Raw genomic sequence first — 8186 nt, forward strand, 5'->3', positions numbered from 1 at the left:
TTGTTGAGATGGAAAAACGCTTTGTAAAAAGTGATAAGGCTGAAACAAGTTCTTTGCTTCAGAATTTAATTTCCATGAAGTATCAAGGCAAGGGAAATATAAGAGAGCACATTATGATGATGTCCAACATTGCTTCTAAGCTTAAAGGTCTAAAGCTTGAGTTGTCAGATGACTTACTCATTCATTTAGTATTGCTGTCTCTTCCTTCGCAATTCAGTCAGTTTAAGGTGACTTATAATTGTCAAAAGGAGAAATGGACTCTTAATGAGCTCATTTCATTATGTGTGCAAGAAGAGGACAGGCTGAAGCAAGATAGGACTGAAAGTGCTCACTTTACTAGCATCTCTAAAGACAAGGGCAAAAGGAAAAGAATTGAGGAGCCCAAGAACAAAGCTGCTGCTAAGGGTCCAGAACAAAAGAAGCAGACTAAGGATAACAACTGCTTCTTCTGCAGGAGTTCTGGACACGTGAAGAAGGATTGTGCCAAATATCACGCTTGGCGTGTTAAGAAAGGTATGATTCTGTCTTTGGTCTGTTCTGAGGTTAATTTAGCTTCAGTACCTGGAAACACTTGGTGGTTAGACTCTGGTGCAACTACTAACATCAGTGTTTCAATGCAGGGTTGCCTGAACTTCCGAAAGCCTAGTGATACTGAAAGATGCATCTATGTAGGAGATGGGAAGAAGGTAGAAGTTGAAGCCATAGGAAAATTTAGATTATTATTAAGTTCCGGTCATTATTTGGATTTAAAAGACACTTTTGTTGTACCGTCATTTAGACGGAATTTGGTCTCTATTTCTTATTTGGACAAATCAGGATATTATTGTTCATTCGGGAATAAAGAATTTACTTTGTCTTTAAATTCGAATGTTGTTGGAACCGGTTTACTTTCTGGTTATGATAATCTTTATTTGTTGGAAACTGTGGCTAACTATAATGAAACCTTGAATGTGGAATCACGTGGTACTAAGCGGAAAATTGACAATTTCAATTCAGGAGTGCTTTGGCACAAACGTCTAGGTCACATCTCTAAAAATAGAGTTGAACGACTTGTGTCAGATGGAATTTTAGATTCCATTGACTTCACAGACTTTAACGTTTGTGTAGCATGCATTAAAGGAAAACAGACTAAAGATAAGAAATTAGGCGCATATAGAGCTACAGACGTCTTAGAATTGATACATACGGACATCTGTGGGCCATTTCCAACTCCTTCTTGGAATGGTCAACAATATTTTATATCATTCATAGACGATTATTCTAGATATGCCTACCTTTACCTAATTCACGAAAAGTCCCAATCAATAGACGTGTTCAAATCCTTTAAGGCAGAAGTTGAGAATCAACTTAATAAAAGAATTAAAAAGGTCAAATCTGATCGTGGTGGTGAATACTACGGCAGATATGACGGTTCAGGTGAACAACGTCCGGGACCATTTGCCAAATACCTAGAGGAATGTTGAATCGTCCCACAATACACTATGCCGGGGTCACCCAGCATGAATGGTGTAGCTGAAAGACGAAACATGACTCTTAAGGATATGGTAAGGAGTATGATTTGTCATTCCACCTTGCCAGAGTCACTCTGGGGAGAGGCATTAAAAACAGCAGCATACATTCTTAATAGAGTACCAACTAAGGCAGCGGCTAAAACACCTTATGAGCTTTGGATTGGGCGTAAGCCTAGCCTGAAGCACTTTCATGTTTGGGGATGTCCAGCTGAGGCAAGGCCTTATAGGCCGAATGAAAAGAAATTTGAACCCCGAACAATTAGCAGCTATTTTATAGGGTACTCAGAAAAATCAAGGGGCTATAAATTTTATGATCCTAATTTGAGAACAATTTTTGAGACGGGAACGGCAACGTTCTTTGAGGATATTGAGTTTGGGGGGAAGATTAAGGTTAAAGATTTTGTCTTTGAGGAAGAATCGGTAACAATTCCAGAACTGATTCTTCCACCAGTTGACTTTCCCATTATTGAACAAACTCAAGATGATCTGGTTGTTCAGGAAGAACAAAATCGAGATCAAATTCAAGATCCTCAAGAACAAGTGCCTCAAGAGTCAGCTCCATTGCGGAGATCCACTAGAGAAAGGAAAAATGCTATTTCGGATGATTATGTAGTATTTATCAATGAGGTAGAGGAAAATGTTGGCATGACGGAAGACGACCCGGTCAACTTTCTAATTTAATGAGGGGCTGAATTGGAAATACTGCAATTTGAGATAAAACTAATAATAGTTATATATAGGGGTAATGGTCCCCAAGGCAAACACAACAAGACTATTCAGTTTCAAAACCCTAAAGGAGAAAACTCTCTGGTTCTCTCTATCCCCATCAAGAGAGCAAGGTCTTCAGGGTGTTTTGCTGAGGAAGATCACCCAACCCATTGGCTCTATCATCATCATCCTAGGATTTCATCAATGGCAATTCCCACAGGTACGCTTCCGCCTTTGGTCATTCATCATGTAATTGACATGGATTATTAACATGTACATCTATATAAATTTGAAATAATTTAAGTTATTGTGTATTTATATTAGTCCAAAATATTATTTTTTAAGTTAGATCAGAAGTTATTCAAAGTGGAAATAAACCAAGAAAAATGCTGATAAGAAGTTTTATTCGTATGTTATGAAACAAATGTCCGACTACATTGACATTGAAATAGTTGAAGCTTTTTATAAAAATATGATGATAAGGTTTATAGTTTAACAACATATTCATATTATTCATTTATATTCTACCCGTCATAATTATATAAAAGATTTTTAAAATATTATTTGTAATTTTGATAGGTTTGGGATGATAAAATAGAGGCTTCAAACGGGAGATTTGTGTTGTGACGTTGATAAAATGAAAAAGTTCTCATATTAAATTTTAAATATTGGAGAGAATAATTTATTTAAATATCTTCTTTTATTAAGCCACCAAAATACCTGATATTTAAAAATATATATAAAAATGCTCTATTTTTTCTCTTTCAGAAGGAGGTCGTATTTTCGGAAAGCGACTAGCTGAAAGACAAAAAAAATTGATACTTGCCAAAACAAATAACGTGTTATATCATTTTAATATCTCTACCTGTATATAAATTTATATTATTTTAACAACTTTATAGATAAATTTATATTATTTTAACAACTCCCTTCTATTTTTCAGATAACTTAGCAATTTAATTATATTTTGTTAATAATTTTCTCCTATTTTTTCTCCAGATCTAATAAATAAAAATAATTATAATTAAAAAAATAGTAAATTATATTAATAGAATAAAAAAAATAAATTAAATTAAAGAAAAAATACAACAAAATTAATGCGGTTGAATAGATGTGCCAAAACTAATAATGTAATGTATTATTTGATCAACTTAATTTTATGTTGTTAACAACTCTCACATATTATATAAATATTATAATATAATAATAAATAAATAAAAAAATAATAATAACAATAAAAATAATAATAGAATTTTATTAATAAATGTTCGTGTTAATGTATTTTGTTTGACAAAACATAATTATGATCAAATATACTCGATCTTATTCAATTTTTTCGTTCATGAAAGTATTATATGTGAAATGATTAAATATAGTTTGATTAATATCATGATGATGTGATGGATGATACTCTATATTATTCATTTTTCCTCAGTATTATATTGGAGTCAGGCAAAACATCTGAAAATGCCAAATCTGTTTGATTCAACTATCCATTCATGGAAAAATTATTTGTTTTGGCCATAAATGCATTTTGATTAATACCACGATGATTTGATGAATAATCAGCGTTATTCATTTGATTGAAGTCGGACAAAGCATCAAGGTGTCCCAAATCTATTTGATTCAATATGGAAGAATTATTTGTGATATGTGAATTGTTACCACGATGATCTGTCAAAAAGGAAAACTAATTAATGTAAAATTTATCAAAAACAATAATAATAATAAAAAGACAGTTCATAATCACAACTAAATAGTATAAGATAAATTGCTAACTCTGAGTGGTTCGAAGTGACTAGCGTTCATCGATTGACCATATGCTAGTATGATGATTGTTGTGGTCAGATCACCGGAATGTTGCAAAAGACTCGTCTAATAGGTTGTACCTCAGTCCATCTAATTTATCCCATTTTGCACAAATGTTAGTGTAAGTTGAAATCTTGAATGCTTCATCATGCGTCGTTTGTTCTATTCCCTCTTGTACATTTGAGTCTTTCAATGCTTCATCATGGGTCATTTGTTCTATTCCCTCTTGGACATTTGAGCCATTGTGGAATGATCTTGTATTGAGGAAACCACCTTTATCCGGATAAACCATAATTGAATTATTAGGTTCTTCAATTGGAGGTATTTGAATCAGAGTGTCGACAGACTGGTGTGGAGGAAGTCGGGACGCAAGTGTGTTCAAATTACATTGTCGAGTATGTATACATTGGAATGAAGGGAGTTCATATGTAGTTGACCCATCATATATGGGTTCAAAAGAAGATATATTTTCATTTAATGTGTTATGACTATCTATAGTAAGGTTATTATATCCATGAAACTGACTACTAATGCATGGATCACATGGAGGAGAATAATTATCATATCCCTGAAATTGATAAAGTAATTATCATATCCGTGAAACTAATTGTTGGTGCATGGATCACATGGAGGAGACAACATAAAGTAATTATCATGAAATTGATTGCTGGTGCATGGATCACATGGAGAGACAACATAGAGTAATTTTCAAACTGATCCATTAGTGGGACAACAACATTATTACTATGGAAGTCTATGCTTCGATCAACCAAACCACTTCCTTGTATATCAAGAGATGGTGGTAGAAGAATTGCACCCGGGGCGGAGTTTGAAACCTTCAAATACCACATCAAGTATATCTAAGTTTATTGTTTGTGAATCATCACCATAGTGTTGGTTGGCTATTATCTCGATATGTTCTTGATTTGTATTGTTTTCCCTTTGCTCTACTTCTTCAGGATAGATTGATAAGCCAGCTTTTTCCAATCTCTTACTCCTTATGCGCCAATTGTTCTTTATCTCATTGTTTGTATGACCAAACAACTAAACCAAAACTAGGAATCAACAATGTTTTTGTCTAAATATTTGCATTAAACATGTTTCCTTAACACAATCATAACTGACAATTCTATTAAAGATATTATATGAAATTTAGTGGAAAGAATGACCTATTTTTTCTAACTGATAACTTATTTATAGAACTTCTTTGCACGAAACAACATAATACAAAATCAAATCTAACATAAAACAAAATGGAAAAGTTAAGCTACTACAAACCTTTTGAGCGATTTGAGACCATTTATTTCCCGTTATATAGTGGAGCTCAACAATTGAGTTTTCTTCTTCTGCGGTGAATGCCCTTTTTCTCATATATGGTCTCAAATGATTTGTCTGTTGCAGACGACAACTTTTCCCAAACCGAGCAAGTCCAAAAATTTTCTAGACTACACTCCAATTTCCCTCTCCATACTTTCGAACATATTCTACCAACATTGCATATTCTACCAATATCCACTGACCTTTCTTTAGACTACCATCTCCTCATCCTTCTTCGGTGTCTCCATTATCAGAACCTTTCTTTAAAATACCATCTCATCCTCTTTCTTTGGTGTTATCTCCATTATCAGCTTCTTCTTGGGATACTAATGATTGACTATGCTTGACGATTTCAAGATCATATCGAATGCGCTTGACTATTTTCTGATCATCGTCAGTATTTGGAATGCTACTAATGTCTTTCAATAGGCCTAAAGTTGACAAAGTTTGAATATTTTTAACACATAATATAAGAAAATGGAGAATAGAGAAGCATGCATATCTTTGACTTTGATTTAACAAATGTAAGTAATAAATTTCCTTTCTTTTTTCAAATCAATCATTAATAAATCTGCTAAAGTACCATTTATAAGAGAAAATTAAATAAATAAAAAACATAAAAATGCATATAATATTTTAATTGCTAAATTATTTTTTTTCTTACTCGACACTCAAACCTTTGAAGAATCCAAACTCCTCAAATAATAAAATATTTATATAACTAATTGAATTTTATAGGCATTCATTACATAACTTCATCCATTAATTACAAGTACTTCATAAAATATTCACAAAATAAATTTCTCAATCTTATTCTTACATAATAGAATCTGACCTATATGGAAACTATTGCAAAAAAAAAAAAGACTACAAAATAAACAATAACTTAAGAAAAATTGTTCCCCCACGAATTAAACATTCATAGATACACTTAGAAATGGAGATATAGATACAAATCATAGTTCAAAAAAATTGAAATCAATCAATCATAAAAGAGAGAATGAATAAGCTTAACGACACACTTTTGTTTACCTCTTTTGCTGTTTTTTAGTAAAGTCTTGTTGAACGGTGAAACTGTGAGAGAAAGAGGGAAAAATAAAGTAAATTTTTTCACTTTTATAATGAAAAAATCCGATATTAAAAGTGCATTAAAAGAATCTCATACGTAACCACCGATATTGAATTTTACCTAAGAAGACCTATTTATAGTTGTTCTATTGTATTTTTTATTGAGTTTAATTGAGATATACTATGTAAAAAAATTTAAGAACAATTATATCCTTACTGAATTAAACATTCATAGATACCCTTAAAAATGGAGATATAGTTAGAAACAATAATTAAAGAAAGTTTTAAATCAATCAATCAATCATAAAAGAATAAATTTAAAACAGTCTTAGAAATACCAAAGAAGGAAGATAAAGATTGAAATCGTAGACGTGAACGAAAGAAGGTTGTTGAGCTGAATGAGAGGAAACAACTGAACTATGGCGACGTGTTTTTTTTATTATTTCCTCTTGTTCACTGATTCGCTATCGAACACGAGTCAAATACAAGTAATAAAACATAGGTAGAGATAATAACACAAGTAGTTTTGCAAGGACTTCTGATATAAAAATATTATCCAAATTGAAAGTTGAAATTAGAAAGGGGGTTTTTATTTATTTATTTTGAACAGATTAGCAAAACGATTAATCAACTGATTTAAGAGTTTTCATACCTATCACAGATTTTATCAACAAGTTTAATTTCTAATTTGTTACTCTATCCCTATTTGACTATAGAATTGATCAACCAAGCGTAATCAACCCTATGCGAATTAGATTTATTTGACTAGAATAAGCATCACAATCATCGATGTATTACAATTAACGGTCAAGCGTCGCAAAACTATAATTCAATTAATAGAGAAACTGAAACTGAATTATGTCAAATGAATCTAATCAATCCTATTGATATTCGAATTAAGCTATCAGAATAACAATAAAATCGAATAAAGAGAAATAGAATCATAACACAAAATTAACATTATAACCTGAACCTCAAGGTGTTGATGAAACTCTGAATAGTGGATTAATCTGAGAGAAAATTAGCCTTCGATGAAAATAAAATAAAAAATATTTATCTATATCTTTTTCAATCTGAAAACAACCTGTCTCAAATAGAAGGAAACTCTGAATATATCGTACTTGGTTTTGGGGTTTGTGAAACAAGTGGCCCACTACTTAAAATTAGTACAAAAGCTAAGATAACGAAATCTACAATTTAAGCCCAATAAAGTTCAGCATTTGGCTTTTATTCCAACCCAAAAGTTGTGGCTCTAATTTTTAGCTTTCCAACGCGTGCTCGCATGCGTCAATCCGATATCCAGAGCTAGAGCTCAAGTTATGACCTACAGAGTGAGCAGGGGCCAATATGCAAATAATAAAAAATAAAATAAAATATCAATTTTTTTTTAATTTTTAATAGATAACATAAATATTATATATATAATTAATTAATATAAACATAAATAAATAGAAATTTTAAATTAAAAAATGTTTTTAGTAAACTCAAGTTTTAAATGGGCATTTTTCAAAAGTTTTTTTTAGAAAAATAATTTAATTCAATTTTTATTGAAATAATAAAAGTAATATATATAATTAATATAATTCATAAAAATAGATAAATAAAAATTTTAAATTACGATAAAATTTTAGGAAATTTAAGTTCGAAATGCCGATTTGACAAAGATTTTTTTTTTATATAAATTATTTCAATTTTTATTGAAATAACAAAAAGTAATATATATATATATATATATATATATATAATTAATATAATTCATAAAAATAGATAAAT

Source organism: Cicer arietinum, chromosome 3 (genome assembly GCF_000331145.2).
Source record: "Cicer arietinum cultivar CDC Frontier isolate Library 1 chromosome 3, Cicar.CDCFrontier_v2.0, whole genome shotgun sequence".
Taxonomy (NCBI): Eukaryota; Viridiplantae; Streptophyta; class Magnoliopsida; order Fabales; family Fabaceae; genus Cicer; species Cicer arietinum.